Consider the following 26,795-nt stretch of genomic DNA (forward strand, 5'->3'; position numbering starts at 1 on the left):
TTCTCTCTCTCTCTCTCTTCCCCTTCTCTGTCTCTCTCTCTCAGAATAAATAAATAAACTTAAAAAAAAATAAAAGCATCTTCATATCTACCTCTCTGGTTGGGGAATAACATATCCTTCCTAACTGGAGAAAGCCTGGATGATGGCTTCCTTGCATGGTCTTTGAAACTCAGGATCTTTCTTACTGCCTCAGTCAGCTAATTTAACCTTATCAGGAACTTTGTCAGTACTCTGGTGAGCCTAGCTTTGTCTGTCTCCTACAAATAACCAACGAGAAATTCCTCCTAAGTGTTGGTAATAACTCTTTGAGCAGCCTTTCTCTTGCTCTGCAAGTTGGATGCGCTGCATTAGCCTTGGGCTGTGAGTACACCGCACATTGTCAGCAGATCTCATGAACTGCAGTCCAATTTTGAACGTTAAGAGTCCTGATACTTCTGGGAAGCGGTGTTGCATGAAGACAGATCGAATACTAGGAGGGGTGCTCTAAAATGGATTGATTTGGGGTATTTGATTTCTCTCCCAAGTTCTTTAGTTCCAAGTGTGTTCTACAAAATCTAACATAGGATGAAAGGCTGGAGATCAACATGAGCATCTTGCCTTTCTCAGCCTTTAGCACGTGGAATGCCCACACCTCGTATATTTTCTGTCAGAGAATGCTTCAATGTCCAGTTTCTCAAGCTGTCTCATTGCTTTCGGATACCACTGACTACGTTCAAAGCAAAGTTTGCAGAAAGTCTGGGATGATTTCAGTGAAGGAGACTCAGTCCCAAAGGTTAATGGGGCTGTCATTGTGTGAAGAGTAATGCTTTTCAATGGTGACAAAGTGATACTCAACAGCTTTCAAGCCAGCTCATCCATCATCGCTTTGGATTGTGTTTTGCTACTGATGTAGAGTTTAATATAGAGCTGTCCACAAAGCATCATGATTCCTTCTCCCACGCTGACCCCAGCGGTACATGTCAGGCAACATCTGGGTCCCGCAGCTGTGAGGCCTTCGAGAGCCTGTGCATACGCCTCTTTACAGGGGTAATTTGCTGAACAACACATGTGCTCATCGGAAGAATGTACTTTGACCCTACAGGCACTGGTCCTAGCATGATGGGTCCTATAAAATATTTAATCATATATTTTATGATTTTAATCAAAGGAAGCATAGCATTGACATTTCAGTAAGCAAATGAAGGAACAAAGCAAGACTTGGCCCCGGACATTAGTACTCACACCCAAATGGAAAACAAACTTATTAACAAAAGGCCTTTCCAAAACAAACCTAAGTCATTATGTGTCAAGACAAACTACAGTTGTTCTAGTAACAACTCCATGGAAGGACAAAAGAGGTGTTCCAGCCAAAAAAAAAAAAAAAAGGGCTAAGTGATTTTCATAGCATTTTTCCAATGGTTTTGTGTTTGAAATGGGTATTTAAAAGCATTCTTTTGTAGTTCTGTCAGTAGTAACCAACAAATCATCCTTACCTAGAAAACTACAGAGGCATTCAAAATGCGTGAAAAAGGAAAGAGCTACCATTGGAAGCGGCCATTGTAAACAACAGATCTTTGGCACCCAGCTATGATGGCCACTGGCAATGGTTCCCCTTTGTGCTTTTGCTTTCTCTGCTTTTGGGACTCTCTCTCTCCCTCTCTCTCTCTGCCCCTTCCCCACTCACATGTTCTCTCTCTCTCTCTCTCTCTCTCTCTCTCTCTCTCAAAATAAATAATCTTTAAAACAAATTCATGGCTTTACCTGACCAGCACCCAGCCACATCCCCTTCTGAATTGTTCACATCCAACTACATGATGGTCTTCCTATGATTAATGATATGGAATGCCAATGAAAAAGAATGCTTACCTGGTATTTCCAGATTCTCTTGACTTGCTAAAATAATTTGCTCTACTTATACGTCATTCAAAATTATTTGCTTTTTTTTTTTTTTTTTTTGGCCTCACGGAAGTTTTTCCTCAGCTTCTTTACATATGTTCTTCAGGTATTTTTTCTTGGGAACAAAGCAATAAAAATAAGCTCTGTTTTATTAAAAACCCAGGGCATATTGGCATTTCATTCTATTATTCTGAGGTCCATTATTACACTCTTTACTATTTACTTTTCAAAACATAATTGAATGTACACTTACAATGTAATGTAAACACAATTATTTTTCTCATTTGGGAAATATATTTTAAGTAAATATGAACAACATACAAACTATATTTTGATAAGAGCCAGAATTAAATCACTACGAATTCCAAATGCATGTTCTATTTTTGTTTTCAATCTTTGTATTTTGCTTGTCTTTCTGATTAACCATGTTTTCCTTTTTCTTTATTGCATAGTTTTAGAATTTTAATGTGTCTGAATTGCTTGTCACAATGAAATCTTCATTTCCTCACAGCATTTAACTCATTCTTGCTAAAAGCTTAATTTATTTTTTTAATTTTTTAATGTTTATTTATGTTGAGACAGAGAGAGACTGTGAGCAGGGGAGGGACAGAGAGAGAGGGAGACACAGAATCCAAAGCAGGCTCCAGGCTCTGAGCTGTCAGCACAGAACCCGACATGGGGCTTGAACTCATGGACTGTGAGATCATGACCTGAGCCGAAGTTGGCCTCTCAACCGGCCCTAAAAGTTTAGTGTAGATGGTTTGTTTTCAAATTGTTCTCACTGCTTCCAAGGGTAGGCTTCACCACATCCTGTATGCTAAGATTTGCAAATATCATCTGCCCCAGGCACAAAGTTGCACTTCAACTTAAATCATCTCCCCGAAACTTTCCCTTATCCCAACTTTGGATGTCCTCGGGTCATGAACGATTTTAATTTTCTACAAGATCATCAAAATTTTGTAGAAAGGTACTTTGTTTTGCACACTACTAATCCTCTAAATTACGCCTATGATTCTAATTTTCTTCTCGTGTTTTAAGGTTTTCATATGAATATTTCACAAACTGTCTGCCCAATTATAAGTCACTCAAGATTTTTAAAAGGCCAAGGGGCCCATGACGGGCAAATATTAAGCCTCTTAAAGTGAAAATGTGAAGCCTAGAGAAAAATACAGACTGACTTTCTGCACAATGAGCTCAGCAAAGCTCATGTGATTCACACATGAGATTTTCTGTGGAACCATAAATTAATGGGACTGAAGTGATGACGATGCAGGAATACAAGGAATGTGTTCTGTGCCATGTTAAGGCAACTCCCACACACTTGTGCTCAATGGCACAGTAACACACACACACACACACACACACACACACACACCCCTAATTATGAATCATGTCAGCAAAAGCTGTCATGTTTTCAATTTAAATCCAGAGAGAGAAAAAATATTCACTTCTACCCCGAATCCGGAAGATGAGGGGGACTATTTTGGGGGAGGGAGGGTGGGCTTAGTCCAAGGTGAGGCTAAACAAAAGGGAGACTTGAAAGAAAGCTGGAGAGCACTGCCTGCACCAGGGGAGGAAAAGGCAGGAGATACCAGAGGCACTTAGGACACACTTGGCTTACTTCGCAGCTTTGCCAGGAACACAGGTGGCTCTGGTGCTCTAAAAAAAAATGGCTGCTTCATCACAGGAGAGCTATAGTTTGGCCTGTTAGGATTTCGTTTGGCTTATTGGCTCTATGCATTGGCAGGTGTGAATGGCAAAATCCAGTTATTTCAACTATTTCACAACTAACATTGGAATAATTATCTATCAATTAGTAAGCATGTACACTTACTTTTTACAATACTATTGCAGACAACAGGATCCTGTGTAGGTAGAGGAAAGTGAAATATAAGTGATGCTCACTGGGTGTTGTACGTAAGTGATGAATCGCTAAATTCTGCTCCTGAAACTACTGTTACATTTTATGTTAACTAACTGGAATTTAAAACCTTGAATAAAACCTTGAAAGAGAGAAAGAAAGAAAGAAGAAGAAAGAAAGAAAGAAAGAAAGAAAGAAAGAGGAAGAAAGAAAGAAAGAGAAGGAGAGAGGGAGGGAGGAAGGGAAAGACCGACAGAAAGAAAGAGAAAGAAAGAGGAAGAAAGAGGAAGAAAGAAAGAAAGAGGAAGAAAGAATGAACAAAAGAAAGAACAAAAGAACAAAAGAATGAAAGAAAGGAAGAAAGAGAAAGAAAGAAAGAAAGAAAGAAAGAAAGAAAGAAAGAAGAAAGAGAAAGAAAGAGGAGAAAGAAAGAAAGAAGGAAAGAAAGAAAGAAAGAAAGAAAGAAAGAAAGAAAGAAAGAAAGAAAGAAAAAGTTAGTTCAGTTAGTTAGTTAGGTATCTCGGTGCACCCAGCAAGCACCTTTCCCTTTTCTGCACATCACTCCCATGGAGATGTAGCTAAGTGCAGTTCTGAATGTTTCTCCTCCATTTGTCTCCCTGTGTCCAAAGGACAAGGGTCTCTATCTCCACAGAAAACAAAATGTACGCCAGGCAGGTTTAAGACTAAGCAAATGCTATGTAGATAGGTTAAGATACAAAAGGAGAAAACTCCCTTCCCTTCCCTTCCTCCTTCCCTTCCTCCTTCCCTTCCTCCTTCCCTTCCCTTCCTCCTTCCCTTCCCTTCCCTTCCCTTCCCTTCCCTTCCCTTCCCTTCCCTTCCCTTCCCTTCCCTTCCCTTCCCTCTTCAAGGAGTTTAAGTACAGAGAGAGAGAACTGGAAATAAACATGACTCTAAAATTTGTATTATTATGACGCATCTATTTTTTAGGCAGGAAAGTATTAAACTAAGGAATTGCTCAGATGACCAAGTCAGGAGCAAATACACCTGGCACAGGGAAGCATGAAAACAAAATGCCGGTCTTGAAGAGAAAAATTGCAATGGATTAATTTCTGCTGGGGTTCAACATGCTACGCCATAGCAAACAAATAAGAATCGTGCTGGGTCTTGATTTGTCAGATTCCTTTAATTTACTAAGACTGCATATTAAACAAAATTGTTAGCAGCTGGTTGTCTACAAAAACCTAGCTAAGCTCCTGGGAGCTATTGTATAGCTGTTTTCTTAAAACCTGTCCCAGTGTGCACCAAATTGATGTTGGAATGAAAAAGATAACTCTACCCAAAGTGCCTTATTTCAGCCATTCAAATTCATCTTCAGAAACCCAGGGGACATTTTCCCTGAACACTATATTCTGCACTGCTGAAAACAAGGAAGGTCTCCTCCCCAAACTTCAGTGTGCTCCCTTCACTCTGGTAGAATTTTTCGTGAAGTCCTTGGACTGTGCCCACCATATCCTCGGCCATGCTTGCTCACGAAGATCACAGCAAACCACTTGTGTAATCCCCGGCTTAGGGCTTGAATCTGTTCTCCTTCCTGAAGCCTCTCAGCTTTCTCAAACTGCCTGTGATCCAGATTCCCTACGTGCAATGTCTAAAGGGCAATTCGATGGCTTGCGACTAGGAGTAAAAGGGAATTTTTCTTAAAACAACCAAACAAATCACAACGGCAAATGAAGTCACAGTCTCAAGATGAAGTAATAAATATGGGGGGAAATCTACCACCTGAAATATGTTTTAAGAATTAGACAAAAATTTGTTTTTTCCTTTCAGGAAGAGATCTTCCTTCCTGCTAATAAAATTGATTTGTTGTAAAATTTTGATCCAGCTTGGCCCTACCTTTTTACCCAATTAGATAGATGACTTAGGGAAAAATCAAGGTTCAGTCCCAACTTTTCCCATTCGGCCCCTTTCATTTTCTGATAATATTAGATAATTAATGAATTGTGTGTTGTAATGCTTTGTCACCTCAAGAGCATTTGGGAAAAATGCTTCTGGTGCCTACTGAGTAATGGCCTAAATGAAAGACCATACTCAAAAGAATGCTTTATCTCCACGCATAAAACACATTGAATATTTATGATTTTAATTGCTATGCACCATGTGCATACTCGTTTGTACAATTACATACATCTTTAAAGGGCAAGGGGGAAGGATGATTTTATGACTATAATTCACAATGAGGAAGTCACTGAAAATTTCTATTAATTCAAGATAAAAATTTATTTAAAAATTCTTTGGGGAAAAAAAACCCCCTTAGGAATCTCTATAGGGTAACAGGCATTTCTGCGTGTTTGTGAAAAAACTAAACGCTAGAATACATTGCTCTTGGATAAAAAGGTAATATTGACTCTTCTTAGACTTCCTGCCTGTTTGCTAAATGGATACTTCAGAACTGGGAGATAAAGTTCTATTTCTGTTGTTTACAAAAAACACATGCTAATGTAACAGTGTATGAGTAGTTAAAGGAAAAATGCCAAACACGCCGTGACATCCAAAATGCATTTGGCTGTTTGCTTTTACTATACGATACTTTCTTTCTCCAGCTCACCCCCTCCAAGACCAAGGATTTTTTCGAGTGAAGCTAAAAATAGCCAGCCAAGCCTAACAACTGGTTTCTGATTGGCTCAGAGCAAAGGCCACTCAGCCAATGAGAGTTTCTGGGAACAAAAGCAATTCTTTTGTGTGTGAGATGCTCAACCCACGTCAAAACAGCTTCAGGCTGTAGAAATGATTTTGGTTGAGATTTAACAAGGTAATAATGCATTTCAGCCCTCTGAAAGGTTTGAAGCAGAACAAAGGGGGTAGTGAAATCTACAAAACAAATGGAGCGCTTAGGCTTTCAGGGGATGAATCATCCGGGTGCCTGAGCTACACACATTTGCAAACCCAGAAAAGCAATAGCGCTAGGATTTTTTTTTTTCTTTCTTCTTGAGATTTTAACTTTTTTTTGCAACCGTTTTCCCTTCCCCAGAAAAAAGCAATCAAAGATGTATTCTGACTGTGAACACGTTTATTATGCTGATTTGCCGATAAATAGAAAGCAACTCCACGATTCCTTTAAATCACGCAAAGAGAAAACAAAGACTTATGTGCCTTGGAGAGTAGATAATAAACTCCCAAAACTTTAGACTCTGGTTTCTGGGCACCAAAAACAGCCCGCGTTCTCAAAGTAATGGCAATTCCTAATTAATGCTCTGAAAGCTTTCAAGATAAGCAAAATAAAGGGGGACTAGTTAGCAGGCAAAGGCATTGGATTCTGGGAGGTTTTGGCCACCTTCAAGACCTTATGCCTGTAGGGGTCGCTGTTACACAGCTAACGAACCTCTTCAGAGCATCTCTCCCCCTTTAATCTTAAAAGAAAGGAGAAACCGGGCTTGGTAGGTGCCTTTCAGGTAGGACAAAAGGGAGTGGGGAGGCAGTGTTTGAAACCCTTAAGCAGGGTTTATGGTCATCAGTGTGAAACAAAGCATCCCTTAACAATACAGATTACTTCACATGCAACTGAAATGCTGTATAGAACAAAATGTTGCTACAGTAACCACTGGAAATGTTACATAACACATAAGAGCTCATAAGCCATTTCATGGCTTTAAACTGGCTTTATTGAAAGGATAATTCAAAGATGGCGAGATGCTTGATAGGCTCCAAGTTTTTAGGAAAGGCATGAGGGCATACACTTTAACCTCTTACATAAGGAACCTCTACAGGTTACCAAGCCCAGAATACTGTTGGCAAGGAAACACAAATAACAGATAATTATCTACATGTTCTCTTCCCAGAAAACTACAGGTTCACACTTTTTTGTCTCCAATATACCTTTTATGATAAACAATTAGTGAAGGAAACTTTAAACGTTTTTCTTGGTGTGACATAAAAGACTAAGAAAATCGAACATCTCAGTAAAATGGAATCATATTTTTATTGTGTGATAAGGTGTAATCAAGGAGCAATATTTCCTAAGAGTTACCTCTTTAAGGAAACACATAGTCTGTCTGTGGTGAAATACTACATGTGCTAATTATTGGTCCCAACTGCCTTTAGGAGTTTGTAATAGATCTTTTGCCATCAAACAAGGATGGGGAGGGGGGAGGTTGCTGAGAGGAGTATCCTATTCACTTAAGAATACAAAAGCTGGGGTGATTATACACCATTTTCTTTTCCTTTTCTTCTCCTTTTCTTCTCTTTTCCTTTCCTTTCCTTTCCTTTCCTTTCCTTTCCTTTCCTTTCCTTTCCTTTCCTTTCCTTTCCTTTCCTTTCCTTTCCTTTCCTTTCCTTTCCTTCCCTTCCCTTCCCTTCCCTTCCCTTCCCTTCCCTTGCCTTCCCTTCCCTTCCCCCCTTTCTCCCTTTCTCTCTTTCTTTTGTATATGTGTATGTGTGTTCAGTTTATTATAGTCTCCTATGGAAAAAGAAAAAGAAAAAAAATCTTATTAAGACATTATGACTAGAGAAAAGAATCTATATCCTGAAAAGCACAGCTATAACTAGAAGCTGTAGATAATAAATCTGAAGACCAGAGAATCACAGGCAGGGCCACAAAGTTAGCGGGTTTATATCCCTAAACAACTAAACCCCCGGAGGATTGTGTTTATGTAGTTTTCAACATGAAATGTCTGGGGGAAAATGTAAGTTCTGTTCTTGTGCAGTACTTTTGTGAGTTTTATAGTCTTAGCTTTATCATATCGGCCCAGAGCCAGTTAAAGGAATTCACCAGCAACTATGTAGCATGAGGGAATATACAGTGGGGTATACAGTGGTTCGTGTAGAAGTAGGATGGGGCCATTGCAGTGAAAGAGGCCCTGAGCCATGAGACCCAGGTGCCTTATCTCCTGTTGCCCGTCAGCTGCTGAGTTGTTCAAACCCCAGCCCTGAAGGCTACCACTGTGTCACCTGCAGGGTGCTGGGTGAAGAAGAGAGGGGAGAAAGGAAAACAAAAATCCTCTCCCGTCTGGCAGCACAATTCTGAAGCTCGAGCCAAAAGCATGCAGGTGGTTACCCTCCTCACCTTTCTAGTAGCCATCACCAGACATCAGATCTGCTTTCTTTCCATATCTGGTCATCAGTAATAAAAGCCTCATATGAACATCTGCATAAAATGTAGGTTTTAAAAATATCATTATTTTTGTCCTGTTTGCCCCTTGTGTACCTGTCATTTTGTACCTCTGCTTTCCATTCCAGAGGGAAACAGATGCTGCCTCAGGGTCACCCCTTCCGGAGGGATGTGGTAAAGCAAGAAGCAGAACACTGGCTTTGCTTTCCAAGCCTACACGGATAATTCAGAAGAGGGTCACAGTGACTGTGGGTCTCAGAGCAGTGGATCTGGAGCCCCGGTCCCTGGATGAATGCTGGAGAGGCAGGATGACTCCAGAGTTCAACATTAGGCATTGGAAGCCCATCGAAGTCAAGCAGTACAGGGAGAGGTGACCACAGCAAGGTTCCCAGGCCTCCAAAAATTCCCACCTGAGAATGTTATGCAAGCATCTGAGAGCTTCCAGACCTCATGGAGATCTCTTGGGTAAGTGACAAAGTCAGACGTGGCCATGTAAGCTGGGAGATGACAGTTTCTTCCCTGTTTTCAGGCAAATTTAAGCATCCCACTCTCTGGTGCCTTTTTGGAAAGGTTAGAGGATTTGTTGACAATACAGGGAAATTGGTCATTGGAGTTAAAAGTAGGTTAAGAAGAGTAATACCGGGGCACGTAAATGGCTCAATCAGGTGAGCATCCAACTCTTGATCTCAGCTCAGGTCATGATCTCCTGTGGTGAGATCCAGCCCTGTGTCTGGCTCTGTGCTGGGTGGGAAGCCTGCTTAGGATTCTCCCTTCCTCTTCCTCTGCCCCTCCTCCATGTGTGGGCATGGGCTCTGTCTCTCAAAACTAACTAACTAACTAACTAACTAACTAACTAACTAACTAACTAATATAAATATGCAAAAGCCATTTATTGCATATCTGAGATTTAAGTAATCTAAAAACCATACTTTACATTTCCAATAACTGTTATTCATTACTTCATTTGATCCTGAGGACAATCCTGATGGAGTTAGGTATTTATCATTTAGCATTAACTAAGCAAGCCATTCTCATTTTTATATAATCTTTCACAATGCTCTCTGGGATTTATCATTATTATAATCTCCATTTAATAAACACTTTAAAGGTTTATAAACACTAATTTGAAAGATTTGGCAGCCATCATTCAGGCTGTGTTTCTGATGCCAAAAAAAAATTGATAATTGAGGTACTCTCCCGAGTAATTTTTTTTTCCAATCCTCCTCTTTACAGAATTACCTATATCACTCATGTTTTACTATTCAATTTGGAAATAGAGCCACAGTCTCTGGAAAGAGCACTGGCTTGGAAGTTGGATTTTGAGATTAACCATTATGTAAGTACTTAGGATTTAGTTAGTTATAGGTACCAGGGAGAAATTGGTCATAGCTAGAAAGCTAGGAGATCAAGTTCAAAGGATATAAAAAACAAGAAACCATAGCCATGCACTTATGGAGAGGTCTGGTCACCAACACCAGAAGTCTAGTAATTCTACAATTAATAGAGTTACTTCTCTCCAATTAGTAGAATTACTTCTACAAAACCGTGGAAGTAAATCTACAAAAAAAGTCTATAATTATGACCTTATGAATAGACAAAATATCTAGATCCTGAAAAGCATAGCTAGAACTGGAAGCTATATGGAATAAAGGTGAAGTCCAAAGAATTACAGGTAGGCCCAAAATGTTAGCCAGAAATCCTGGTTACAGATAGTGTAATTAGTTAGGAATCCATACCTCAAAAGGGAATCGAGGCATCAGTATTGGAGAAGGAGTCGGTATTTAGGAGAGGATCATTTCTTAGGAACTAGAGCAAATAGCTAAGGATTCTGAGTTCTATATTAGGAATTATAAGTGAGTGGCTCTCTGGCTATTGTTCTTTCACATTTGTCAGCTACTAGGCGTCAGCAGTGGATAAGAGCACCCTTTTCTGTGAAGCCCATAAAGTAGCTGAGAATCGTTCTCAGTAGTGCCCCAAGAAACTCCACATAATCTATTGGAATTATAATTTGGGGTCTATATCAAACAAACAAGTTAATAGCCTTTTGGAGAATGAAAATTATGGTTCTACAGGGTAGGGTGACCATATATCCCAGATTTCCCAGAATGGTCCTGATTTACATCTCTGGCTGTAGCACAGTTATTAATAGCACCCCATTTACTCTCAAAAGTGTTCCAGTATATACTATAAATTATTCAGCCTCTCTATTTATGGGTCAAATAGCTTGGCATCCAAACCCTACTTCGAACTGGCCATGTAATCTTAAGGCTGTATAAAACCTGTTAGTCAAGTCAGTGAAGAAAACAGACACCCTGAGTGGTTGCTACCATGGAGAGAGTACTCATTTTATGCATATCTATGAGTTCTGATCGACACTGGGCTCAGATTTCCTTCTAAGAGAAATGAATACCTACATCCAAAACTAAAATTGAGTGAGTAGTGACATAAGAGGGACTCAGTGTGCTTTGTGTCCTTAGGACCAGAAGCTCTGAGATGTGGTAAAAATATTTTATCTAGTATTGCTGGATAAATTTCAAGTGATATTACTATTAGATTTGTTCATGGATTCATTCTCTGAACAGTCACAGAATGCCTATGATAAAGTGCCTATGCCACTCCTGGTTTTCTATTCCCAAGGCAGACATCACCAACTGATCATGAAACTCTTTCCCACTCAGAATAGGCTCGACATCTGAATCTTCCTCAAGTGCTCCTGGCAGCCACACCAGTTAAATAGAATTAATACTAGAGCCGAAACCGATGTTCTATCCATCCTTGGCCTCCCATATGTCAGATACTGTACTAGAAGGTGGAAATGCAGAGAAGCGTAAGAAACTATCACTGCTTTGGAGAGGCTTTCCATCTACTGGAGAAGACAAACACCTCAATCATTCACTGCAGTGGTAGAAGGACTCAGGGAGCTTGTACAACCGATATCAACCATACCATTGTCAACTGACAAAAGACCTATGTAAAAAATACTAGAAGAATTATGATGAAACTCTTGAGGCAGTCCAAGGAAAGACTGATTTGCACTTAGAAGCTATTTAAATTGGAACTCGAAGGATAACTAGGAATAATCAGACTAAGAAGAGGTAAGGGTATTCAAAGCAGAAGAAACAATAGCAGGTTCAAAGCCATTGTAAAACAGAGTGAGTGGGAGTAGAATGGCAGAGACTGGGGGTGGGGGAAGTGTACAGAAGGGTTTCATTTTAACGGATTAGTGAAAAAACACAAATTAGAGCTATGTCCACATTGAAAACAACCGGGTAGGAATTAAAATATTCATCGATTAATCAAAAATCCTGCCTACACATGAAACTATTCTGATGGAATCTTTTTTTAAATGAATTAAACAGTAAAGAATTCATTAAATCAGTCTGCCCCCCCCCCTGCATTTTGGCTTAATGCAGCCAAAGATGCAGATTTCATTATTTCTTGTTCAGTCTTTTGCTTCTTTCTTCTCAAACTCCCATGAAAAATAAAGAACAGACGGCCCTGTCTTTCCTAATACATTAGTCGGGTTTTTATATTTATTTGTTTTTCATCCTAAGGCCATGCCAACTTTAGCTGCTGTATCTGCATTAAAATCTAAAGCTTGTATTTGCTGAGGACAAAGCAAAAAACTGGTATGGTATTTTAGCATATAGAAGGTTCATTTCATGATTTCTAAGGTATTCATGGAGATGCACCTTGTAAATATTCATACCCACAAACCCACAGGACCTCCAGATCAATCTTCAGACTATTTTACTGGGTTCCATTTTTTGGAGTTATCTGTAGTTGTGCCTAGCTTTCCTGGTAAAATTTATTTAGCTGTGTACACTAGATCTGCAGTGATTTTAATCCCCGTTTGTCATAACATGTATCTATACATCTTATTTAGCTAGCTTTGGGTTCTAAGCTACCCATTCTTCTACCATGAGAATTATCTTCCAGAGCCCTTGGAAAAGCTCTCTTCATTTCCAATATCCCCAGTTCCATTCCAAGTACCCTGGGGTTTCCTCCTTGATATCTAAAAATAGTGTCTTCTTAAGAAATTTTTAAACTTTTGTAGATCATAATCATCCTGAAATAATTAGGCGTATGCCTCTAAGGGGACTATTCATTATTCTGGGTTCGTATTTTTAACCTAAGTTTTGTTGAGACAAAAATATGTTCGAATCTATCTATACATGTTTGAATCTATCTATACATGTTTGTAAATTGAAAGGTAGTTCTTCTCAAGATGAATATTAAAAACAAATCAGTGTGTTGTTTTTTTTTTTTCAGGCAAAGGGTTTTTTTTTTCCTTCTCCAGCTCTAGTTCTCTGATGGTTATAACTGATATGAAAACCTCAAAATATTTTGGGTTTGGTTCAGATTAGCATCTGTGACTTTGAATGTTATTCCAAACTCTTGAGTCCATAAATTAAAAATGTATGAGCAAATGGCTCATGCCAGATTTTCGCTCTCAGATACAATCAGCTCCAGCAACAAAGCATGTGAATGACAAACGCAATATAAATTTTATCTGACCTGCAGGCAATCTCCTGCTTGTGAGCAGGTTCTTTTCCAAGAGCTTATCTGTAAGTTGCTTAGAACCCCAAATCAATTACTCATTGAAACAGTGCTACACTGTGGTGGGGAACCTAGGCCAGCCCATCAGAGCCGGGCATGGAATGCCAAGACCCCTAACTACCTTTTGTGTAATGGACTGAGTTGGAGAACAAAAACAGTGTAGTTGATTATTCAACTCTGTATGTATGGATTAATTTAGCAACCTACTCAGAGACAGGCAGCACTTTTTTTTCTGTAACATTTATTTATTTTTGAGAGAAAGAAGCAGGGAAGGGCAGAGACAGGGTGACAGAGGATCTGAAGCAGGCTCTGCATCGGCAGCACAGAGGCCGATGCAGGACTTAAACTCAAGAATGGTGAGATCATGACCTGAGCCAAAACGGAGAGTTGGCCACTTAACTTACTGAGCCACCTAGGTGTCCTGCCAGGCAGTACTTTTATACAGAGTTTATGAGGACCAGGAGGTTAAGTCATTTGCACATAGCATTCAGCTCATAGAGGCAGAATTTGAATCCAGGCGTACTGGCTCCAGAAAGGGTTGGAGAGAGGGGTGGGGAGGGGTGAGAAGGGAAGGTAATAGGAATGAGGAACTGAGAACAGCTAGCTGTGCAGGTGTTCATGTTAATCTTTAACAGGGTGCAGTTTCACCTCCATTTCTTCCTGCTATTCCTAATTCCTTTGTAATCTTCTCTACTATTTCCTGTTCTCAGAACTTCATTTATTCTTTCTTCCTTTCCTTTTCCTTCTTACACCACTGTAGGTTCTGCTAAAAGTGAGTTGAGGGGCGCCTGGGTGGCTCAGTTGGTTAAGCGTCTGACTTCAGCTCAGGTCATGATCTCACGGTTCCTCGGTTTGAGCCCCACATGGGGCTCTCTGCTGTCAGCATAGAGCCCACTTCAGATCCTCTGTCCCCCTCTGTCTCTGCTCCTCCCCTGCTTGCACTCTCTCTTGCTGTCTCTCTCAAAAATAAATAAACTTAAAAAAAATAAAAATAAATAAATAAAATAAAAGTGAGTTGAGGGGTGCCTGTGTGGCTCAGTAGGTTAAGCATCCAACTCTTGGTTTCGACTCAGGTCATAATCTTACAGTTTGTGGGTTCGAGCCCTGTGTCTGGGCTCTGCACTGACAGTGTGGAGCCTGCTTGGGATTCTCTCTCCCTCCATCTCTCATTGCCCTTTCTTGGTTTGCACTCTGTCTTCAATAAACAAACAAACAAACATTAAAAAAAAAGCGGGAGGGGGGGAGTTGGGTGATAGGAAAAACAGGATTGGACCTGGCTTGGATTAGGTTGACCAGCTGTCCTGCTTTGCCCATGCTTCAGGGATTTCTGGGGACACAGGAGTTTTAGTTCTAATACCAGGAAAGACCCTGGAAAAGGAGAACTAGGTTGGTCCCCTTATTGTGTATATGGCAGGGAGAAGACTCTATGGAGAGATAAAGAGGAAGAAAAATAAGGACCAGAAGGAATTCCTCAGGAGCATGGGAAATCTGTGTGAGCTAAACTTCAAGCAGCTGGGGTGGGTTTTGAGCTTTAAACTCCAAGTGCCTTGAGAACATTAAGCAAATGTTGCTGCTTGGTCATTTCTTCGTACTTCTTAAGTGCTATTTGGATATATTAAGTTTGGTACTAGCCTGGGTAACAAGATTTTGAAGGAGTATGGGGGAGACAGGGAAGCAGCTTTAATCTGATGAAAGCAACTAGAAAAACAATTCTGTTCAAAGTGTCCTCATTCTTATAGGAAAGAAATATTTTATTCAGATTACTCATTGGTATTTTATGTTTTTTTAAATTTAATGATTGAAGGAATAAGTAACATTGCTATTGACTTAAATTTTATATGCAGACAATGAATAGTACTATGATAATTATCAAAATATATAATAAGCAGGTTGAAATGCTATAAAATTCTGTGACTTACCATATTCTGGCTTACTCTATAAATACAGATTTATTAGTTATCTCTTGAATTACTGTCCTTATCTTCTTAAGATTATAATTTGTCAAGAGATTGCTTGTTAGTATTTTTAAGTATTATTAAATTAATAAAAACTTATTTACTATTACTGATTTTGAATGAGCATTTTATTTCATGAAAGTGCATTTTGAAGAGGTTTATAATGAAAAAGAAAATTCCCAAGCTTCCAAAAATAATAGCTTTTGAAATGCTTTATTGATTGTCCAAAGGCCCTTATCACATATTTTAAATTTTTAGAGAAATTATGTTTTAAATAGATAAACTTCCTAGAACATTCTTTATGACATACTTTTCAAGTGGGACAGCAATGCAGTCTGTCTAGGTAAAACTATAAAGAGTAGTTAAATAAAAATTGGAAATGCCCATTATTTGCGATTTTTATCATTAAAATTCTATATTGTCATATATAGCAAAACTGAGTCTTTTACTAATTTCTTCCTTCTAGCACTAAAATAAAAAAAAAACAGAAAGAATACAGTAAATCTCTACAATATCTTTGATTTAAACCCTACTTCATGTATTAGTCAATTCTTGGTACGGTAACAACTCTAAAATATCAGTGGCTTATGACATACACATTTTGTGTCTGCTTGTGTAACATGAGGACTGAGGATGGCTTCAGCTCTTCTGGGCCCAGTTGGACTCAAGTGAATTTTGCTCCGTAGGTCTTTTTATTCTGAACCTAGACTGAGTAAGGAGCCACTCTCTGGAACATGCTATTTTCACAAAGAGAGCAGACACTGAAGCAAGGACTACACACTACACAGTCTTTGCAGAGCATCGTCTCCAAGATGGCACTTTAACTTCAGCCTTCAGTAGGTCATGCTTCTCTCACTCAGACTGGCAGTTTCTAGATGGCATGGTATGTGATACAATCAGTGGATCCCATTTTCATGGCCCAGTCCTCTCCCTCGTTCTCTGTGAACTGTCTTTCACTACATTATTTTGTACATAATTCCAAGTGCATAGATCAGGTACTCCTTAAGCTTCCTGATAGTGATACTAAGGATCTGAAGTTAGAGAGGCAACCTAGAGAATGGTTGTCTATCTATGCCTAGAGTAACAAACCACTGCCTCTTCCAGAAAAGGCCTAATCTAGTCAAACGTCAGCCAAGTGGTCAGTTGATCCTCTCAAGGAGAAGTGCCGTACAAGGGCTCAGTGTTGGTCCTTATTCCTTGCAGGCTGGATATTTAGTGGTGGGAACAGTTAGAATGGTCTTGGTTCATGGGAATCTATGCTGTGGGACCTATGTCAGCCACTATGACCATTCTATTAATGTGTCCCTTGTGCCTATTTTAAAGTGGCCAAAGATGAAGACTGGCTACCGTTAACTGACTGAAACATTTAGAAACAAAAACAAAAACAAACTTGGTTGTTCAGTGCCTCTTCTATGGTGAATGCTTTTTAATAGAACTAAAATGTGGTAATTTTATGCTTTTATGCACTCCCATATATCCATCAACATCTTTCCACATCCGATATCACTTTACCTGATTTTCCAATCCTTTTCTATTCAAACCCCTGACACGTTGGCCAGGCTATTTGGCATCTTTCCATGAATCCATGTATCTTCTTACTTTAGGCCACCTCTCATATCTCACCCAGTGGATGACTGAGTGTACCATTTGAAGTTCTGCTTCCTGGAGAAATTTCTTCTCATCAGCTTATTTTAAGGCCATTCCTGGCTGTGATTATAATGTTGCCACCATCTAGTTTCAGCATATAACCATATATGAAGCTGAAATATCCGTAAACCAAGTTCAGACTTTTTCTTCAGCTGATTTTATGGGACTCCTGTACATGATCCTAGATGCATGCTGAGGGAGAGACACTAGTTCAACCACAGGGAATATCATGGGACCGCAGATTTCTTGTACATGCAGTTTACTCACATTCTCTGGCCCTGCTTGGCTAGATCCAAGATGTATCATTTTCATTTTAGTATGGACTGTTACTGGGCCCACTTGAATTAGGAAGTTCAAGGTACATGGTCAGTTCTTTGACTTGATGGTCAAACATTCTATCTCTACAAGTGCCCAAGAGTATTCCAAGCATTGTTTCTTACATGGTTTATAATTCTCTAGTATGAACAGTATGGCTTTGATCCAAAATCTCAGAAGACAGTGTTGTGATTCTCTCACTGACTCTCGGTATGTAATTCTAACTGTGCCCTTTCCACAACTGAAAGCTCCAATCATATGAGGTTTGCTGAATTATAGTCCAAGTAGCAGGGTTGCTTGAACTGCAGCCAAGGCCCACTACAGAGCCTGTTCCAACTCCAAAACCCCACTGAAACCTAATAGCTTTTTGTATTACTCGGGATATGAGCCAGGCATTAGTCTTAGTTGTGGAATGGCTTGTCTACAGAGGACTATCGACTTTTGTGCTTCTTTCTTTATAGGAGAGATACAAAATACATCAATTCGTCTTTTACTTTCAAGAAGATGATCCGGGACTTTCTGGACACAAGACACCTAAAATCTTAATAGAAGTAGTAGGTCCCTAATTTTTTTGTAGGTTTTATTTCACTTTGAACCCTGTATGTCTTACCAAGGCTTTGAGCTTGTTAGCCACTTCTTTCTTAGTCCACCTTGATCAATTTGAGTTTAATGGAACAGTGTTATGTTCTGTGAGATGTCCTGATGATTCTGATCTCTTTAGACTATATTATGGCAGGAGAATTAACATAGCCAAGAGAAAAGAAAAATGTAAATGTATATTGTTGAGGGTTCAGTGTGAATGCAAACTGTTTCTAATCTTCTTTTCTGATAGTATAGAAGACTCTCTGCAAATGAATCTCTCTTCATGGCCCCTCCAACCTTGTGAGTAATTATGGTCATTGCAGCTTCCTGATTTCCAGCAGTTAAATGCTACTGTCTGGGCTCAGTTTCTTCAAGTTTTCTGTCATCTCCATTGCTATTAACAAGCTGAGCTATGTGACAATCTCTCCTAATGTCAGTCCTGATTTTTGGAAAAGAGCCATGACTGAGTAAATTGGGGACTGTGATATCTCACCAGCATATTCCCCATGCTCTTGGTGAATTACGCGTCCTATGGGCTTTCTTATGGAAAATATTATTCTGATTTCTTGGCATGACACGATATATCAATTTAAACATAACTTTCTAGAGTCCTTTACTCCTTTTCTGACTCCACCATCCTGGGTAGCAATTCAGGCATTTCAACTTTACCAAGACTTTCTCCAGGTTTCTAAGACCCAGCAAATTTCCCTTATACCTTGGGATCTTTTCTTAGGTATGAAATCCTGTGTTTCAAAAGAACGCTCCCAAGTCAGTAACTCTTGGCTCTCCAGTTTTAAGTTCCCCCTATTGATCAAATATTCTGAAAATTCAATCCTACAGATATTCTTATGACTACTGAACATACACGATGGCTAGTTCTTAAAGCTTCATGGGGTGGTTAACTCTTTTCTCATTTATTAGTCCCGGTATATTTATATCCCGCAGCTGTATTATTCTGGAATTTAACCATACCCCTTCAGCCTAGAAGCTAGGAGAGAAGGTTGGGCCAACATCTGAGGGATGTACCTTCTACTTCACGTGGAGGCAACATCTGAAGTATCTTCCTGCATGGGAAAATTGCTGGCTCTTAATGGAGAATAGTGGGCCAACTCTGTAGGTTTTCAGATTGTAGAGCTTCAGGGAAATTCACCCAGATATCCCCATTCTCTGTTTTTATGCCCCCAACTATTCTAAGCAGGGATCTCACCTTGGCGTAAGAACACTCCTCAACTGAGCATCCAACCATCTTTGCAGGTCAGTGGCCCTAAATAGCAGAAACCTATGTGTTCTCTCCATTGTTCTTTTGTAAAAAGATAAGGTACTCTCTGCCAGCTACTCAAGATGTCTTCTTGCTTTCATACTTCCATTTACATTTCAGCTATTTGTTACCCACATTCAGTTTCTCATCATCTCTCTTAAGGTCCACAATGCAACTCACTAATAATCAGCCAAATCCATTTTATTTCTGTGGGTTCTTTGTTCCATATTTTTCAAATGGCTGAATATTGTCCTGGCTGGGGAATTCACATTTACCAAGACATTCTCCAAAGTCACACTGATGAGATTTTCATCAATTGAACTGCAGTTTTGTGCCAGAAAATATCTATGATCCACATACCCCTTGAGAAGAGATTATTTTCTGGTAGGTGGCAAATAAACTAGTTGCAAAACTTCATCTTATTCCCTGACATCATGTACTACTTCCAGTATTGACTGTGTTAGTTAATTCTTTTGGGAAGCAGAAGCCAAAATTGAGTTAAAAGTGCAAAAAGTGTACTGGGAAAAAATACCCGTGAAACACAAAAACATGACAGGGGCAGAAATATCTGAGAAAACCCGTCAAACTGGTGAAGTCTGGCTCATGTGAAAGGAGAGAAGGAAGGCTGAATAGTTGGGAAGGATGAGCCTCACACCATAGTGCAGCTCTGAGACAATCTCAGCCAAGATCATGGGAGTTCCATTGGAAATACTGCTCTTTGAGGAGTCCTATGCTGCCTCAAAAGTGAGCCATCCATACTCAATGGCTGAGCAGTGTCCAAAAAGCATGAACTTGGCTCAAAGTTCAAGTATAGCTTGAATCACCTGCACCTGGAGACAGTCATCCAACCATATTCCTTTTGACAGGTTTTCTTTTGAAAGGAAATCTGAGCAGCAGACCTCCATGGCTGCCGTAAAGATTCATTAATATAGTCATTTCAACAATTTATTCAAACAGCAAAGACCTGCCTTATAACACAATACAACTCCAAACAGTATGTGATTAAAGAAAACCACCAGATACTTGTTTTGTAATAAACTTTTCAAAAATTGTTACTTTTATCACTCTTCCTGTACCTATCTTTTAACACCCTTCTATTTTTATCCCCTGGTTTGTCAAAAATGTGTCATTTTTTATATTTTCTTGAAATAAAATTTACATCATTCTGTTTCTTTTCTTCTTTGTGCTTTGTTTTTGCATAAAAATCTATGTTTTTTTGGTCATCTTTCTAATGAGAAAAATCTAATAGCCATTATGAGAAAAGGTTTTACACACACACACACACACACACACACGTACACACCTAACTTCTGCAAGGTATCAAATCATGAGGAATAAAAGAATATACTCTTTGGTTCTCACTGCAAGAAGCTCACACTCAGCTAATCAAAAGGCAGAATTTGGTTTTCTTTTCTCACTCTTTTTCCCTTCCGTCTTCACTATCACAAAAATAACACTGTTCTTTGTGAAAGATAAAGACAGTATCCTCTTTCCCGTCTCCTAGCTCCTGCTAAGAGAGATTAATTTGCCAGGATGTGAGGATGTTGATCTTCATGAAAGCTAGTCTCCTGCCTAATTAGGAAAGTTTTCTCATTCATATCACTAGCTAGCTTCCTGCTTCTCCTTAATGATAAATAATTTTGTGCTGAATGAAATAAATTGTTCATTCAATTGTTACTAGAGCAAGCATTCCAATCAGAAAATACAGAACAGGATAAAGAGCTTATCTTTTCTAAAGCCCCAGCTATACATCCCATCTCAAAATACAAATCTCAAATGACCACCTGGTAACATATTAAAACATATTCAACCAGGATTTATTAAAGATTTTCAAGAAGGTGATTTTAAACATGTATTTTTTTAATTTTGCTTTTCAAATGAACACTCAAAACTACTTCTGGGTGCATGATGTTATTTCAGGAACCTGACTTGTTTTCTAACACAATGATATTCTTACCCAAACATTCAATGGCTCCAAATCATAAATAAACTTTTTAATAATCATGCAATTGGGGCGCCTGGGTGGCTTGGTCGGTTAAGCGTCCGACTTCGGCTCAGGTCATGATCTCACGGTCCGTGGGTTCGAGCCCCGCGTCGGGCTCTGTGCTGACAGCTCAGAGCCTGGAGCCTGTTTCAGATTCTGTGTCTCCCTCTCTCTGTGACCCTCCCCCGTTCATGCTCTGTCTCTCTCTGTCTCAAAAATAAATAAACGTTAAAAAAAAAAATTAAAAAAAAATAATCATGCAATTGTTTAGTTCTTTAGTAGTATATGCCAAAGATTAGGCTAAATACTCTGAAATTTAAACACTGAAAGCACAAACTGGATCTATGTCCTGAAACATGCACTACATGGCATTCATTCAATCCTATGCAAAACAAAACAAATAAGAAAGCAAGCTATGTAAAAAGTGCCAAAATAAAAATAAGCAATCAATTTTGTACTAAGTAGGAGGCTATTATATGTGGCCATGCAAAATATAAAAACCAGAAGACATGTCCGTTGGAGGAAGAGACATTCATTTCACTTTGTTTTTACAAATTTAACGTTGCAACTTTACATATCTCACATAGAAAAAATTCTGGGTACAACCACTCTTGTTTTCTCACCTGTCCCAAACCTGGCTCTTCTTCTAAAATAGAACGTGACTAATATGCTTTGGTTGTGAATGTGTGCAATTGGATTGGTCCTTCTAGTTTCACTGTTGCCTTAGAACACCCTGCAACAAAAGACTATTCACAGTGAACTTGTCCTCCCTCTGAAACATGAAATAAACTTTTTCCATTAAAGTCCTGAGGCACTCAACAAGGTCAGGAGAAATTTCATCACAATCTCTTCCCTTTCCGCATGTTATTCCTTGGCCAATTTTTCATGCTACCAAAGTGGGAATGACCCAAGACTTAGGTCAAACCATAAGTGGAAATAGCAAGGAGAAATAATAACATTAACATCTGTTAGGAATGTTAGCTTCTTGAGAACAAAGGAATTTTAAATGTGGTGAGGTGATACAGTGCAGAGGTGAAGGGGAAGGACTTCTAGAATCATATTGACTGTAGGATTTTGTATAGTTTATTTAACTCTTCTGAATTTCAACTTCCTAATATGTTTAAAGTATCAATAATACTGTCATTATGGGGTTGTCTTAAAGATCAAATTAAATTTTCTATGTAAACACTGATATACTGCTATGCACATAGTAAGTGTTCAGTAAATTATTATGAATTATTTTCAGTATAACATACAGCTCCAGAATACTACACTTATAAATACAAAATTATTTGGCAAAAAGCGAATCTTTGCTTTTAATGCCCTACCAAAATACATCAAATGCTACAGAAGTTATTAAAAATGGATTAGAACAGGTAATAATTTACTATCAACATGCTAAAATAAATATATGTTAGAATCCCAAGGCCCATTTGGTAACTTTAACAAAATAATTAAATAGCATTAAGATTGACCAAATGAAATAAAGCCATTTCTAAATTATTGTATAAAGAGAAAGGAAATGAAAATAAAACTCTCTGAAGTCATGGAAACATCTAAATATCTTTTTACTTCCTAATTTTCCTACTGAAGATATATATGAGATGCTTTAATAATTTGAAATTTATAGCACACATACTTTGTTTAAAATGTTTTGGAGTAGAAGCCAATTAAAAGATACATAAAGGGTTTGTGGATAGGCTAGTACCAAGGTTACTGAGGTCTGAGATCTAGTTTTTGTCCAGGATGAGTTTGATCTGGATGATCCTTCAATGTATTTGGATCACTTATGGGATTGGTTTCAATTTTTATGATGTGGCCTAATGTTAATACTGGCTTCCACGAATTTAAGATCTAGCAACTTGACCCTATTTGGAGTGAGAAAAAGCCTAACTACTTTAGGAGCCTTATTCTCACATCCCCAATTGCTGACTACAGATCTTAAACTCAGAGTTCTGTTGACAACTGTATTCCACTGTCTGCTAATGCCAAGCATAGAGCAGGCTTTGAATGAATAAATGGGCTTTCTGGCCCTTTCCTCTGTTGAATTTTATGCTTAATCAAGGTAGTAGACTTCAACTCATTTGGATGCCAGTTGGCCCCTTTGTTTCTTCTGATGGAGTTTTCAGTCCATTCTGGTACACAATCCCAGATTTCTCTCTGGATCTGGCCCTTGGCTCCTTTCCTTGAAGCCCTGGGCTGCTTGATATTTTCAAGATAAATGGTTCCAATGTATAATCACACCATTTCCATTTGAGGTTAACAGCTCAACATAATTTCTTGACTCTCCTTCTAATTTGTTATTCAAGAAGCACTCCCCTCCACCCATCCCCTCCATCTCTACCATGGGAATGGCCTCTGAAGTTTTACAACTAAGAAACATTATAAACAAATTGCAATAGCAGCAGAGAAAATTTATATCTTCCCAGAGCAAATATTAAATCAATCTCTGTGCTAAACCAAATACTTCCTGACTTTGCGTTTTGCTCTCACAAACATAAAACCATGAATAAACTACAGATGGTAGGAGAAAGAGCTCACCTATATTGACATAATCCCACAGTATGATTAATTCTGGCTCCAACTTAAAGAGAAGAACCAATTCAAATTGCTAAATTAGATGATCCTAACTCAGTAAGAATTTCCTTATAGGTCTTACTTTCTAAATTTATTATTATTTTTATCACCTTCATAATTATTATTTTCCTCTTCTGCTTATCTGTCTACCATATATCTTCTTCAGAAAACAGTCTGTTCAAACGTTTCCTTTTTATTTTTTTTAAATTATGTTGTTTGTTTCCTGATAAGTGAATTTTGAAAGTTCTCTGTATATGATGGATACAAGTCCTTTATCAGGTATGTAAATTGCAAGTATGTTTACCCAGCCTATGGCTTATCTTTTCAATCTCCTAAGAGATAAGTTCCTGAACCTCAGTAACTTTTGTACCTCTCCACAGAGGAAAGTCTCCTCTGTGACTTTCATGTAACAAAGGTTTACTTAATTTTTTTTTAATTTAGTAAAGTCCAATTTATAATTTTTAAAAATTAATAATTTTCACATTGCATCTAAGAAATTTTTGCCTAAGAGCACTTTTATAGTTTAAGATTTTACACTAGGTTTATGATCCATTTTGTGTTAGTTTTTGCATAACTTGCAAGGTAAGAACAATGTTCTCTTTTGCACATGGATATCCATTGTTCCAGCACCATTTTCTGAAGGAAAAAAAAAAAAAAAGATGCTTTCTCTACTAAATTGCTTTTGGACTTTGGTCAAAAATCAATTAAGGATATATGTATAGGTCTATTTCTAGATTCTATCTATCATAATGATCTACTTGTTTACCTTTATGCAAACTCCACTGTCTTGAACAATGTAGATTTATGATGTCTTGAAGTCAAACAGTATAAATTTTCCTGGCCTATTACTCCTTTACAAAGGTTTTTAAGACTGCTTTTTATCTTTTTTTCATTTCTACATGAATTTTAGAATTATTGAATCATGGTAATGCTGGCCTCACAGAATGTGTTATGAAGTATTCCCTCCTTTTCAATTGTCTTGAAGGTTTTATATAGAATTAGTATCTATCATGTCTTTCATAAATGTTTAGTAGAATTCATAAATAAAGGCATCTAGGCCATCTTGGATTTGAGGGTGTTTGATCAAGAAGTGCAAGAATTCATTGACTTGGAGGTACTCTCCAAGGACAAGAGATTTAAAACCTTCTGAGGATGGGGCTTCTGAGGATGGGGCAAAACGGTCGTTAGGGTAACTATAAGAACATGGAAAGTCATGGTTAATCCTGAGCAAAGTGGGATTGTTTGATTTTCCCTAGTAGTGATCTACTCTAGGGAAGCAATAAAGCAGCTGAGGAAAGTGGGCTGGAACTGATATATGAGGCCAAAAGACCCACCAGAGAATTACATTTTATGGGAAGCCCCAGAATACACCATGTGCCAAGACTATTTGGAATGCACCAGTGATTATGGCACCAGCATCACTTATGAGTTTAGTATTGGTCATTCCCTGCAGACCAGAACTGAGCTTGTTAATATCCTTGGGGACAATGGGATTTCAAAGAAATAGAGGCCAGGCCCCTATTTTTAACCACCAGAAGCCAGGAGACCATAATTGTGACTAAGACTACCAAGGTCAGAGGGGCAGTGAAGGAGTGTGACCTCCAGGGAGTTATGGAGCTTGTTAATAGAGCATGGTGCCCCTAAGGGCAGAATAGACAGGCAGCCAAGAAGATGGCTGATTAACATCTACAACCAGAAATAATCAAGAATGGAGGGATAGGAGGTTGAAGGCAGTCTTCCAGATACAAAGCCACAATTCCTTTCACTGTTGCTGAACTGATTTTCAGGTCTGGAACCCATTGACCAAAAACATAACTAGGAGTCTAGCATGAAGGATTGTGCAACACTACAGCAAGTAAATACTGGAATGATTCTCTCAGTCCTTTCCCAAAGGAACTCATGGCCACTTACTCAAGTGACTGTACATTGGAAAAATATAACTCAAGAAGTATTAGACACAGGGTCTGAGCTGATAGCCAGAGATCCAGAGCATTCCCATGACCCTTTTGTTGGGCTGGGAGCTTATGGAAGCAAGGAAATGAATGGAGAACTGACTAAAGTCCAGCTCACCCAGTGGAACCATTGCGTTTGTGAATACACAGTCATCATTTCTCCAGGTCCTGTCTATGTGATTGAAATTGACACATTGGGAAGCTGGAGTAACCCCACACTGGGTCCTTGACTGGTGGGGTAAGAGCTATCATAGTGGAGAAGTCCAACTGGAAACTACTGAAACTAACTCCATGTGGCCAAGATGGCAAATTAAAAACTACATCACATTGGGGAGTGAGGAGAGCACAGCAAAAATTAGTGCCATCAGTAAAAAACAAAAAGGTGATCACTATCATATTTCTGTTTCATTCATCAGTCTGGCCCCAGAAGAAACACGATGGATCCCAGATAATAAATAGCACCTGCAAGCTCAAGTAATTAGTACTGATCACAGTTGCTGTGATAGCAGATTAATAAGGTCTCAGGCTTATGGAATGGAGCCATTGACTTGGCAAATACATTCTTTTGCATTTCAGTAAGAAAAGAGGATCAGAAACAGTTGTATTCATGTGCAACAGTATTCATTTGCAGTTTTGAATCAGGACTATATTAACCACACTTCCTCTCATAACAAAATATAGCTTAAAGAGCTCTGGATCACTGAGCATTTCACAGATCATCACGTGGATCCATTGTGTTGACAACATCATGTTGATTGGACAGGCAAGAAAGGGTTAGTAGTTGGAAATTTTGGAAAATAACATGTACTTCAGAGAGCAGGAGACAAACTCTATGAAGTTTCTTAGACCTGTCATTTCAATATAGTTTCAGGAGTTTAGTGGCCATGACTGTGCTCGGATAGTCCTCCAAAAATAAAAGACAGATTGATGCATCTCGCATCTTCTGCAACAAAGAAGATGGCACAGTGCCTGATAAGCCTCTTGGGGTTATGGTGGCAACACATTCTATATCTGAGAATTCTGTTCAGGCCTATTTACTTGCTGATATGAAAGCTGCTAGCTTTATATAGGATTCAGAAAAGGAAAGGCTTGGTACCATGTCCAGGATGTGATGCCACCAGAACAGCACCTTGGCCACATGTCTTAACAGACCCTATGGTGTTA

General features: G+C 38.8%; 1 long non-coding RNA gene across 12 annotated transcripts in view; it reads right to left on the reverse strand.

Moving 5' to 3' along the window:
• The window catches only part of LOC122240411, a 430,864-nt gene that overhangs the window by 119,685 nt on the left and 284,384 nt on the right, over positions 1 to 26,795 (reverse strand). For 10 of the 12 annotated variants that reach the window (XR_006220142.1, XR_006220132.1, XR_006220136.1 and 7 more), the window contains one exon: positions 1,846 to 1,990. The exons of the other annotated variants lie outside the window; for them this stretch is intronic. This is a non-coding gene — a long non-coding RNA (uncharacterized LOC122240411). The remainder of the gene's footprint in view (positions 1 to 1,845; positions 1,991 to 26,795) is intronic. 12 annotated transcript variants of the gene reach the window in all.

This window comes from Panthera tigris, chromosome B4 (assembly GCF_018350195.1).
Source record: "Panthera tigris isolate Pti1 chromosome B4, P.tigris_Pti1_mat1.1, whole genome shotgun sequence".
Lineage (NCBI taxonomy): Eukaryota > Metazoa > Chordata > Mammalia > Carnivora > Felidae > Panthera > Panthera tigris.